Source organism: Elephas maximus, chromosome 5 (genome assembly GCF_024166365.1).
Source record: "Elephas maximus indicus isolate mEleMax1 chromosome 5, mEleMax1 primary haplotype, whole genome shotgun sequence".
Lineage (NCBI taxonomy): Eukaryota > Metazoa > Chordata > Mammalia > Proboscidea > Elephantidae > Elephas > Elephas maximus.
Genome location: NC_064823.1, coordinates 67544128 through 67558109, shown reverse-complemented (window position 1 = coordinate 67558109; position 13982 = coordinate 67544128).

Below are 13982 nucleotides of genomic sequence, written 5' to 3'. Positions count from 1 at the left end.
GCTCTTAAAAACTCACTATATGGCCATACATTGCCTAGATAGATATGTACCTTATATATATGAATGTATGTGTATCTATGTCTCTACACACATACAGAAATACATGGAAAGAGTGTGTGCGTGTATACTTATGCACATATATGAATATGTGTATGTGAGTATATCTATATTGTATCTGTATCAGTATCTACCCATCCATCCATCCATCCATCCATCCATCCATCCATCCATCCATCCATCCATCCATCCATCCATCCATCCATCCATCCATCCATTGAGAGAGACAAAGAGAACATGAAAGGGAAGCTGTGTAAGACCTGAGAATCTGAAAGGAATATCTTTTTTTCTCTCATTTATGCTCTATCTTCTAGATTTAACAGAAATCAGCATCAATGGAAAGACTTACCATCTCACCAATGTGATGATCAGAATTCCAGAATAACCACTTCCTAGTACTTTGCTTGTAGTCCCTGAGTGATGCAAACAGTTAATGCACTCAGCTATTAACTGAAAGTTGGGAGGTTTGGGACCACCCAGGGACAAAAGGTCTGGCAATCTACTTCCAAAAAATCAGCTGTTGAAAACCCTATGGGGTACAATTCTACTCTGACACACATGGAATTGCCACGAGCTGGAATCAACAGCAACTGGTTTAGCACTTTGCTTATTATTTTTTTTAATAAAAGATGATTTGGGCAAAACAGAAACAAAAAACTAAAGCAAGTTAATAAAGTGAAGAAAACAATATCAGAATTTACAGATAAATGAATTGAAATCAACCTACTACTCATACCCCAGGTTACATCAGACTTCTACATGTGAATGGCCTAGTGACATGAAAAACAAAATGCTTTCATTGGGTATTTATTTATAGGTGGGACCTTTCAAACGTCATCTGTCCTAGAGGGTATATATCTGCTATCTAGTGGAGAAGCGATGTGTTTCAGTTCTCTGATCAGACCTTTTTTCCTCTAAGTTTGAGTGTTCATGGATATTTATTTTTTAAAAACTGACAATGTTCATATTTTCTTCATCCATTTAAGGGAAGCAAGAAACATTTTAACATTCACGATGCATTGCTATAGGATGCAGACACAGAGAAGTTAGTCCAAACACGGAAGGGCCATAGATCCAGGAGGACAGCCTGTAGTCAGGCAGTGGGGTTTCCTTTTTATCCAAACCCAGGTTTCAGCCATTTCCAAAATAGGGCAGAAAATTCAGCCTCACATAACTGCCTTTTACATTATGATTGAAATGGGCATAGTCTGCCACCTTGTGACCAAAAAGAAAAGATCACTGTTGCCAGTCCTGGGAGCAGGCAGGCTCTCAGCTCTGTCGTTGGCTGCCTTTCTCCTACTACTCTTTCCAACTCACCTTCCCGTATGTCTCTGGTTGTAAATGTCTACCTTGATTTCACAGCCTTGATTAATCTGTTCTTGGCAATGCCAGGCAATCAGGGCAAGATACCTGATTACATTTTGCATAATAATTAATGCAGATGAAAAGCATTTACTGCATGACCACATTTTATGAAATTCCATGGGGATCAATAGAAAGAAGAGATGACTCTGACCCTTATCAAAACTATAAATTAGCCAAGGAGAAAAGCATACAAAAGATACAAAATATAAATATAAATATAAATAACGTGTTATAGGAGTTCTGAGGAAAAAGATGAACTCTAGCTGAACGGAGGAGCAAGGGTGTAGCAATACCCATTTTGCTTAAGATGCTATACATTCAGAGGGGCTGCAGACAATGAGTCTCAACAAGTAAGTTAGAGCCTGACAATTGATAAATGATTGTCAACTTAAATGATGTTATGTATTTTAGAGCTTAAGAAAGATGACCCAAGCTAGGGGATTGGGAAGTAGTGGAAGGAGGAGGGCTGGAAGGAAGAAGGCTAACAGTGGAAGGAAGAAGGCTAACAGTGGAAGGAAGAAGGCTAACAGTGGAAGAAAGAAGGCTAACAGGAGGATGCCCACAGGACTATTGCTATAAACCAGAAAAGACATAATATTACCTCTTCACAGTTTTTAGGACCTACTCTGAACCAAGTAGGTGCTCAAGATGGCATAAGTTGCAAAGATGTTATGATGCTTTTACAGATGCCAATATTTTTAAAATGAAAATGTCTAATAAGGTAAGCTTTGTTAGTCAAAAAATGGATACCTAAAATCATAGGTGTCAGATATAGTATTAGACTGCCAAAGGAAAAGAAATAGGTAGGTCTGGATGAAAGTCATGGCAAAGGGAATTAGGAACAAAGGAAAAGAAAAAAATAAAAAATTTAATGAGAGAAGAGAACAAAACTCAAATACAATCTCAAGGCCAGAAACCTGTTTTTCTATGAGGTGGTTCCTTTTCTGGGACATACAAGTCATAAAAAAAAATCATAAAACTTGAAAATATCATTAACTGTGAATCACACTGAAAAATGTTGTCAAAGAATTATCTCACCAAAACTCCTTAGAGCCAGATTGTTTTACTAAGTATGTTCTTTCAAACTTTCAACAAATAGCTACATGGCATGATGAATGCACTGTTAACCCTCTGAGAAAAATAAAACAAAACAATAAAGCGATAGCCAAATAACACTTATGAATATAGATTGAAAAAATCCACACAAATTAATTGTAAAAATACTCTTAAAGAGTCATACAGTGTGCCCAAAAGTGATTTAATATTAGGAAATGCATTGCATCAGTAACCGTACCCTCTCCAAAAGAGAGAAAAAAGACAATGTCATTCATTCAACAAACATGTAAATTGAGTTGAGTTGGACCGATTGCCTGCTATGTGCCAGACACTGTCACAGGTGCTGGGGATGCCCTTATAGGGCTTACAGTTTAATGCCAGAAAGACAGACAATAAGCAAATAAAAAGAAAACATGAATTTTTTAGATGGTGTCATGGATTGAATTACGTCTGCCAAAAATATGTGTTGACTTCGTTAGGCCGTGATTCCCACTATTGTGTGGTTGTCCTCCATTTTGCGATTGTAATTTTATGTCAAAGAGGATTAGGGTCAAATTGTAACAACACTCTTACCCAGGTCACATCCCTGATCCAGTGTAAAAGGTGTTTCCCTGGTGTGTGGCCTGAACCACCTTTTATCTCTCAAGAGATAAAAAGGAAAGGAAGAGGGGGGGGAATCTTACCACCTCCTTTGGGCCTGAGGAGGAGAGCGCCTCCTTTGGACCTGAGGTTCCTGTGCTGAGATGCTCTAAGACCAAGGGAAGACTGCTGACAAGGACCTTCCTCCAGAGCTGACAGAGAAAGAAAGCCTTCCCCTGGAGCCAGCACCCTGAATTTGTGCTTCTAGCCTACTGGACTGTGAGAGAATGAACTTCCCTTTGTTAAAGCCATCCATTTGTGGTATTTCTGTTATAACAGCACTAGATGACTAAGACAGATGGTGATAAATGATGTGGAAAAAAATAAAGCAGCAAAAGGTGATAGAGGTTGCAATTTTAAATAGAACGATCAGAGAAGGCCACACTGAGAAAGTGATGTTTGAGCAGAATCCTGAAGGAGGTGAGGGAGCTAGTCATGTGGATGTATAGGGGAGAAGCATTCCAGCAGAATCAACAGCAGGACTAAGGGACTTGAATCAAGACCCTGCTGAGGTGTATTGAGAACACAAGGAGACCAACATGGTTTGAATGGAGCGTGCATGTGGAGAGTGGTAGGGAATCAAGTCAAAGCAAGGAGGCACAGAAGATGGGGCCTTGTAACTATGGCGTGAGATGGAAATCCAATTAAGGATTGTGAGCAGAGATTAGCATGCTCTGATTTATTTTAAAAGGATAACTCTGGCTACATTGGTGGAGAACATACTGTAGGTGGATGAGGATGGAAGCAGACAACCTGTCTGAAGGCTGTTGTAATAATCTAGAGGAGAAACAATGGTGCCATGGACCAAGGAGAGCTTCAAATCAGTTCATTCCCATTCAAACTCCTGAGGAAATTTTGCATTTCTAATAAGTTTCCTGCTGAAAATTTACATTTCTAACAAGTTCCCAAGAGTTATACAAAAGAATCACCTGGGGCTGTTGTTAAAATGTAGATTCTGATTCAGTATATCTGGGGTGGAAATGCAAAGTCTCAGCAGAGAACTTGCAAGAAATGCAAATTCTCAACAGGGGTTCAAACTAGAATGAACCAAATCGAAGCCCTGGTACCAAGGTGATGGCTGGGAAATGGTGAGAAGTGATCAGATTCTGGATATACGATGACACAAGAGCTAACAAGATTTGTAATAATTTGGATACGAGGGTATAAAAGAAAGAAAATTTTTGAACTGAGAAACTGAAAGGATGTAAAATATCATTCTCTAATACTCAATGATCATTCCTGGTTTTCCAATTATTAGTAAATAAGGAATACCAGGTACATCTGGTATAATATATAAAATTATCTCATTCTTTTTAAATTACTGCTCCTGAATATGATGTTGTTGTTGTTAGACGCCTTCAAGTTGGTTGCGACTCGTAGCAATGCAATGTACAACAGAACGAAAACTCCACCTGGTCCTGCATCATTCTCACAATCATTGCTATGCTCGAGCCCATGGTTACACCTACTCTGTAAATCCATCTCATTAAGGAAAGAATGTATATCTTAAAAACAGCTAAAATTATGGATAATTGTGAAATACCATTGGCATTAAGATTTTAAATGTTTTTTTTTAAAAAAAAACATAAGAGTTTACAACAGAGACAAACTGGACAAATACAAAATATATTTCAACAGTAGATTGATTGAATTAACTAGGGTAGATTTATATAATAAAATTAAAAATGATTTAACAATATCTAGTAGCATGTTGAAATGATACATTCAGTTAGCAGAACAGGATGCCAAACAGAATATCAAGTATTAAACTAGTTTTCTTAAAATGTATATAAGTTCTTAGAAAAAGGACTGGAAGGAAAAATGTGATGAAATTTGGAATAATTTTTTGCTTTATATTTTCTGTACTTTTATAATTATATGTATTGAATATTTTCTTTTATAATCACAAAAACAAACATTATTTTGAAAAAGAAATATATTCAAATATTATATTATTAATGCAATATATATTCAAGGCTTACTCTCACATACTTTTAGTACATGATAGACAAACAAGCAAGAGTAAACTGGAATCATGAAGTTTCCTCATTTCAATAATCCCTGAAAAATAATATGCCACATTGGAGAGTCAAAATGGAGACACATTTCCACTGACCACAGAAAGGCTCAGGGGCTTTCACACCCACATTCTTCATCTTCATTGATCCAGGCTTTTGCCCCTTATCCTGAAACTCAAAATTTCCATTCACGAAAAATTCTATTACCGGGATGGTGTCCTAGAACTCAAACCTTTTGGAAAATATAAGGTAACAAACTCAATCTCAAAGCAGCACATTGTGACCACTTTCAACTTTTGCTCCTTCAGTTTCCCCTTTGTCTCCTTGTCACAGTTTCTGTTCTATCTTTTACAGAGAGACATAACTTAGAGCAGTTGCAATCACATCCTGTTAGGATGACCAATTTGTACATGACCCGATGACATGCCACAGCTCTGCAACCACCAGGTTAGTTTCCAGAGAGTAGCGAATTGGGGAAGCCAAACCTACACACTATGAAGAATTTTCAGCTTGCCAGAGCCTGCCTAAAGTTCCATCTTTGAATGGTATCTTGTAAATTCACTGTAAATCATATTTTAATTACTTGTCAATATGAGCTAACCCACGAGGAAAACTATCTCTTCATAATAGACTGAGAACTGTCCGTAATGCCAGGTTAGTGCAGGGAAAGCTCTCCTGGCCACAGACCTGCAGGAACCTAGGAGACTGGTAAGGATGCCCAGGCCAGTGATGCCAAACTTGAGTTTGAATTAAAATCACTTGAGGAGGCTGTTAAAAATGAAAATCCCTGAACCCCATGCATGGTCTTATACCAAAAATATTACTCCTGCTACTCACTAATGCAGTGTTTTTTTGAGTTGGCCCCAGGCCATCTATATCACTTCTGCTAGAGATACAACTTACTTTCTTCACTTAATACATCTGCTATAATATATAAAATTATCTCATTCTTTTTAAATTACTCATAGAATTTCACTACTTGTATTTACTGTGTTTTTATTTTTCACTCAAACTCCTATTAATGGACATTTAAGCTGTTTTTACTTCATCATTATTAGAACTAGTGTGACTATAAACATCTCTGATCATATATCTTTGAGTATAGCAATAGGGAAAATTCCTAGCAGCGCCAAGCACTATTTTAAATGCCAAGTGCTGTTTTAAGAAAATACAAAGATGCAGCACCAAGTTGTATATGTCAGAAGCTAGGTTCTTTCCTTAAAGAAGGTAAGTAAACACTGTACTTTAAATGAATTTTTGCCCACAAAAAAAAAAAAAACAGACTTACTGGTCTGATAGAGGCTGGAGAAACCTATAGAATATGGCCCTCAGACACCCTTTTAGCTCAGTAATGAAGTCACTCCTGAAGCTCACCCTTCAGTCAAAGATGATACAGGCCCCCCCAAAAATAATGAGACTAAATGGGCACAACAGTTCAGGGGCAAGGACGAGAAGGCAGGAGGGGACAGAAAAGCTGGTAATGGGGAATCCAAGGTCCAGAGGGGGAGCGTGTTGACATGTTGTGGGGTTGGCATGGCAATCAATGTCACAAAACAGTATGTGTGTTAATTGTTTAATGAGAAACTAGTTTGGTCTGTAAACCTTCATCTAAAGCATGATTTTTTAAAAAATGAATGAATTTGTGTCTGTGATGCTTCATCTCAAACACAATACGCCCTCGGGGCAGTGATTCCCAAATGCTGGTGGTAGACTAAGTCCAATAAAGTCGGCACTTAACATTAAATTAAAAGCAGAACCTCTGGACCCTGTCCCCAAATATTCAGGCCTCAAGTGTTTCAGGAAAACTCTCCAGGGGATGCTAATGCACCTCCAGGTTTGAGAATCATTCCCTCGGGGACTCGTGTTCAAGAACCTCTGAAACTGGAAACCAGAAAACAGTCACTAGATGGCAACCCTGCTCACATTTTTTTGGTTTACATATTTTTGAAATAAAATTAAGCAGAGCACCAGCAGAGTTTTTTGTTTTTTTTTTTTTAACTGTTATTCATAATTCAATTTGCAGAAGACATCTCATTATAGAAAGTTACTTTAAAAATACAGGAAGGGCCTCTCTTTTATAATGCTCATATCCCATTACTTTTATACTCCAAAATCAAAAACAAGAACTCTTTTGTTTGAATTAATAGTCCCCCTGGACACTTTTAATCCAGCTTCGGTTTGCACACATCCCTCCTATAAAACCTTGAATTTCCTGTTTCCTACGATAATAGCTGGAATTTATCTTAACTGAAAATATCTTTGCTTTCTCACTGATGTCTGGATCTCATTAAAGCCAAAGACCAGCTGTGTTCAGTTTTGTAAGGCTAAAACTCTGACCTTAACACTTCACCATTTTTTTCTAACTTGACCTTCAGAGGTGCGTAGATTCTGCAAAGGAACATTAGAGGTCATCGGGCCAGTGCTCACCTAAAGCAGGATAACTTTCTTTTATCCCTGTGGGGGCCATTTTACACTGCTTAAATACTTGGCTAACAGGGGCTCACTGTCTTACACTTCTGGTGCTGACCAGAATGATTTATTCTTTTTCCACATGACACCCTTCGTGTTCTCTATCCTTGTCCTCATCAAATTAAACATTTTTCAGTGACCTTTCATGTGACACTTTGCCACCCTTGTCACCTCCAATTAGTTGGGCATGATATTCCAGATACCATCTGAACATCTCAGCGTACAGTACAACAGTTACCTCCCTTATTCTGGATGCTCTCTTTAGGTAATATAGTCTGGGGTTGCGTTAGGTGCCTTGGCATCTACTGTGCCAGTTCTTGGCCTCAAGTAAGGGTTTATTTAATATCAGATCCCTTTGTTTCTTGCAGCCCTGGTGGCATGGTGGTTAAGAGATCAGCTTCTAACCAAAAGATCGGCAATTTGAATCCACCAGATGCTCCTTGGAAGCCCTGTGGGGGCAGTTCTACTCTGTCCTATAGGGTCGTTAAGAGTCGGAATTGACTGGACAGCAATGGGTTTGGTTTTCTTTGCTTATTTTATTCCTAATTCTGTAAATACTACCTCCTTCTCTTTTTGTTTGCCTATTTGAAAAGGATTAATAACAGACTATCTCTGCCCTGTATATCAAGTTATGTAATTTATTTTCTGAACCAAAATGTATAATCTTATAAATTTCATTTTACGTTTTTTATCCATATTGCTATTTATCAAGTTTTTGAATCTCAACCCTGTGCTCTGTATATTAACGAATGTAACCCGATGAGGGCGCGTTCTTCCCAGTGCGACCCATTGAGTGAATTGAGAGTCATCAGGCCTTTGAGAAAGAAAAAGTGGACTTTATTGCAAGCAGGTCAAGCAAGGATCTTGGAAGCTAAGTCTCAAATCAACCTCCCTGAGGCTGGGGATTCTAGGGTGGTTATAAGGTTTGGGATAGGGACGTTATGCATAATTCATGAAGTTTCTGGGAACAGCCGGGCAATTCCAGGAACTAATTAACATGTATGGGAGTGTAGTGGGGAGGGCAATATGGCAGCTAGGGGACATATGTTTTTGGGGGGGTATGACACATGAAGTTCACCTAAGCACAGCTTTGCGGCTTATTTCGCACGTCTGAACTGGGGGAGGGGGAAGTTAATGCATCAGCCTTGAGCAGAGAAGCAGTAGGGAGGACTTGGGCTGCTACACAGAATGCCTTATCAGGAACTCACAAACCCTGGGTGTGGCAGCAGGAGGCGGAACAGTTGAACCCTGTAGGTTACACTAACACTCCCAGTTTTTGAGATGCAAACACATTATATACCTTCTAGGTATTCTTTTTTTTTTTTTTTTTAGGTATTAATCTCAGCAATCTGGAAGAATTTTGAACGGGGCAGAGCATAGGATGGAGCCTTGTGACATGCTGATGCTGATTCCCCTCTGTCGCTGTTGTGTGCCATCTGTTGATTTTGATTTACCATTGTTGTTCTAAGGTGCTGTGGAGTTGGTTCAGAGTCACAGCAACCCTATATACAACAGAATGAAACACTGCTCAGTCCTGCACCACTCTCACAATCGTTGCTATGCTTGGGACCATTGTTGCAGCCACTGTGTCAAAAAGAGGGTCTTCCTCTTTTTCACTGGCCATCTAATTTACCAAGCATGATGTCCTTCCCTAGGGACTGGTTCCTCCTGATAGCATGTCCAAAGTGAGACATAGTCTCGCCAGCCTTGCTTCTAAGGAGCACTCTGGCCATACTTCTTCCAAGACAAATTTGTTCATTCTTTTGGCAGTTCAGGGTATATTCAATATTCTTCGACAATGCCATAATTCAAAGGTATCAATTCTTCTTCCATATTCCTTATTCATTGTCCAGCCTTTGCATGCATATGAGGCGATTGAAAACACCTTGGCTTGGGTCAGGCACGCTTTAGTCCTTAAAATGATGTCTTTGCTTCTTACCACTTTAAAGAGGTCTTTTGCAGCAGATTTGCCCAATGCAATGCGTCCTTTGATTTCTTGACTGCTTCTTCCATCGGTGTTGATTGTGGATCCAAGTAAAATGAAATCCTTGACAACTTCAATCTTTTCCCCATTTATCATGATGTTGCTTATTGGTCCAGTTGTGAGGATTTTTGTTTTCTTTATGTTGAGGTGTAATCCATACTGAAGGCTGTAGTCTTTGATCTTCATCAGTAAAAGTCATCTTTGCTTTCTGGCTCATAGCAACCCTATACAACAGTAGAACTACACAACTGAGTTTCTCAGGCTGTAACCTTCACGGTAGCAAATTGCCAGATCTTTTCTCTTGCAGAGCTACTGGTGGGTTCAAATAGCTGACCTTTCAGTTAGTAGCCAGGCACTTAACCATTGTGCCATCAGGGCTCATTGACTCCCCTCTAGGCTAATGCTATTCTATCAATCAATATTTCAGATGTAGCTGCTTAGCTAATTACCTCCAAGTCTCAATATGCCCACAAAAGAATGTGGGCAACATTCTGAGCTCTGCAGCATTTTCCAAATCTACAGTAATCTTATCAAAAGATGATACAATCAGAATAGTGCCAAAATTATGAGAAAGTTGTGGTAATGTAGATTAAAAAAATAACAGATGACAGGAATCGTATATCTCATAAGGGTCTAAAATGCAAAATATATTTAAAAAATTTCTACAACTTAACAAGAAAAAGACAACTCAGTCAAAAAATGGGCAAAGGACTTTAACATTTTACCAAAGAGGACGTGTAAATGGCCAATAAATACATGAAAAGATGCTCAACATCATAAGTCGTTGTTGCTGTTAGGTGCCATCAAGTAAATTTGGACTCATAGCAAGTAAACGTGACAAAGCAGAACTGCCCCATAGGATTTTCTAGGCTATAATCTTTTTGGTAGTAAGTTGCCAGATTCTTTCTCCTGTGGAGAGGCTGGGTGGGTTCAAACCTCCAACCTATCAGTTAGCAGCTGAGTACTTAACCATTGCACCCCCAAAGCTCCTCATTAGCCATTACCCCCAAAAACAAAAAATCCACTGCCATCAAGTCTATTCCAACTCACAGCGACCATTATGGAGATGCAAATCAAAACCACAATGAGATAACACCTCACCCCGACTAGAATGGTTATGATCCAAAAAATGGAAAATAACAGGTGTTGGTGAGGATGTGGAAAAATTGGAATCTTCATTCACTGCTGGTAGAAATTCAAAATGGTACAGCCACTGCGCCATTTTTGGTTGGTTCCTCAAAAACTTGAACATTGAACTACCATAGGACGCAGCAATCTCAACCTTGGATATGTACCCAGAAGAATTGAAAGCAGGAACATAAACAAGAAACTGTACACCAATGTTCACTGCAGTACTTTGCATAATAGCCAAAATATGGAAACAACCTAAATGTCCATCAACAGAGGAATGGATGAACAAAACGTGGTATATACATACAATGGAATATTACTCAGTCATAAGGAGAAATGAAGTCCTGATACATGCCACAACATGGATGAACCTTGAAAACATGCTGACAGAAATAAGTCAGTCCCTAAAGGACAAATACTATATGACCTCACTTATATGAAATAGGCAAATAGAGAGAGAAAGCAAAGCTTATGAGTGGTTACTGGGGTGAGAAGGAAGGGGAAAGGGGGAGTTTTTGCTTAATGAGCACTTAGCTTATGTTAATTGGACTTCAATAATTCAGAAAGGATAATGATAGTGATTGCATACCGTGAAGAATGTAATCAATGTCACTAAATAATACATGTAGAAATATTGAATTGACAAATATGTTTTATGATGTGTATTTTTGCCACAACAAAAAAATAATAACAGATGATTCTCACTCCTGGAAAGATGACGTAGACGTACTTTTCCCTATTCCTCCCACTAAGTATAACTAAAAACCCTGGACATATATGTCAAACAAATATAAGAAGCCTCTGAAAGGTGGAGAGAATTAGGCAGACTGCTAAGGACCTCAGAGTTTGAGGAATTACACAGAAGTTCAGTTCCCTGGACTTTCTTTTTACCTTATATATGACGGCAGTGGGTTATATCAGATTTCGCGCTGAAGAAGCCAGCAACCTAAAAAATGACAAAAGGCTTGAACAAAAAGCCCCAACAAAAGCCTGTTCTCTCTCTCTCTCTCTAGCCAAAGGACCAGAAAGGAGCAGTCTAGCAAGACAGAAAGCTTTTAGATGATGATTGCTCTACTCAAATCAAACACAGAGAAAAAAACTGTGGTCACACCCCCACCCACGCCAGGAAAGGCAGAGTGGGGAGTCTAGACATCTGCCCTTGAAAGGCTAGGTCAAAGAGGGCTAAGTAGGAAACCAGCACTTTCATCCCCTCCCCCACCCCGGCCTATAATGAACTCCACCCCACTATCCCTGTCATGTCAGGGGCAACTAGGTGGGGATCCTGAACTTTAACCCCACGCAGCAGTAAACCATATGCCTCCCCCACTCCCTGCTGAAGTTGTGTCAGAAGAAGCCTAGTGGAGAGTCAGGATTTCCACTATGCCAAGAGGTAATGAGGCCACTCCCAATGCAGTGTCAGTAGAGACCACCTAGGGAGCTGGAACCCCCTGCCCACCAGTGTCAGTGGAGACCATGCGGGGAACCTGGGCTTCTATCTCCACCTGGCAGTGGTGAGGAGAGGCTTCCCCTGCCAGAGTGGTGTCAGATAAAGTCAGTTAAAACAAGGAATATATAAGACCCTGAGTCTCATATCATAATTTGAAAATATATATTAAATAAAACTTTTTTTTATTTAATGACAGTATAATGTTTTCATCAAAACATAATATAAATAGGAAAGGTCAAATCATGTGGTGTAGATGGTGAAGGATAGGGTGTTGATGTTGTTGTTGTTGTTGTTTTTGTTGTTAGATGCCCTCAAGTTGATTCCGACTCATAGCGACCCTATGTACCACAGAACGAAACACTGCCTGGTCCTAGGCCTTCCTTACGATCGTTGTTATGCTTGAGCCCACTGTTGCAGCCACTGTGTCAATCCATCTTGTTGAGGGTCTTCCTCTTTTCCACTGACCCTTTACCAAGCATGATGTCCTTCTCCAGGGGCTGATGCCTCCTGACAACATGTCCAAAGTATGTAAGATACAGTCTCACCATCCTTGCTTCTAAGGAGCATTCTGGTTGTACTTCTTCCAAGACAGATTTGTTCATTCTTTTGGCAGTCCATGGTCTATTCGATATTCTTCACCAACACCACATTCAAAGGCATCAATCCCTCTTCGTTCTTCCTTATTCATTGTCCAGCTTTCACATGCATATGATGCAATTGAAAATACCATGTCTTGGGTCAGGCACACCTTAGTCTTCAAGGTGACATCTTGGCTTTTCAACACTTTAAAGAGGTCCTTTGCAGCAGATTTGCCCAGTGCAATGCATCTTTTGATTTCTCGCCTGCTGCTTCTGTGGCTGTTGATTGTGGATCCAAGTAAAATGAAATCCTTGACAACTTCAATCTTTTCTCCGTTTATCGTGATGTTGCTTATTGGTCCTGTTGTGAGGATTCTTGTTTTCTTTATGTTGAGGTGCAATCCATACTGAAGGCTGTAGTCTTTGATCTTCATCAGTAAGTGCTTCAAGTCCTCTTCACTTTCAGCAAGCAAGGTTACCTCATCTGCATAATGCAGGTTTTTAATGAGTCTTCCTCCAATCCTGATGCCCCGTTCTCCTTCATATAGTCCAGCTTCTCAGACTAGTTTCTCAGCATACAGATTGAATAAGTATGGTGAAAGGAATCCACCCTGTCACACACCTTTCTTGACTTTAAACCACGCAGTATCCCCTTGTCCTCTCCGAACAACTTCCTCTTGATCTATGCACAGGTTTCTCATGAGCACAATTAAGTGTTCCAGAATTCCCGTTCTCTTCAATGTTATATATAATTGGTTATGATCCACATAGTGGAATGCCTTTGCATAGTCAATAAAACACAGGTAAACATATTTCTGGTATTCTATGCTTTTAGCCAGGATCCATCTGACATCAGCAACAATATCCCTGGTTCCACGTCCTCTCCTGAATCCAGTTTGAATTCCTCGCAGTTCCCTGTCAATGTACTGCTGCAGCTGCTTTTGAATAATCTTCAGCAAAATTTTATTTGTGTGTGATATTAATGATATTGTTTGGTAATTTCCACATTCTGCTGGATCACCTTTCTTGGGTATAGGCATAAATATCAATCTCTTCTAGTCGATTGTCCAGGTAGTTGCCTTCCAAATTTCTTGGCATAGACAAGTGAGCACGTCTAGCACTGCAATCATTTGCTGAAACATCTCAATTGGTATTCTGTCAATTCCTGAAGCGTTGTTTTTCGCCAATGCCTTCAGTGCAGCTTGGACCTCTTCTCTCAGTACCATCGGTTCCTGATC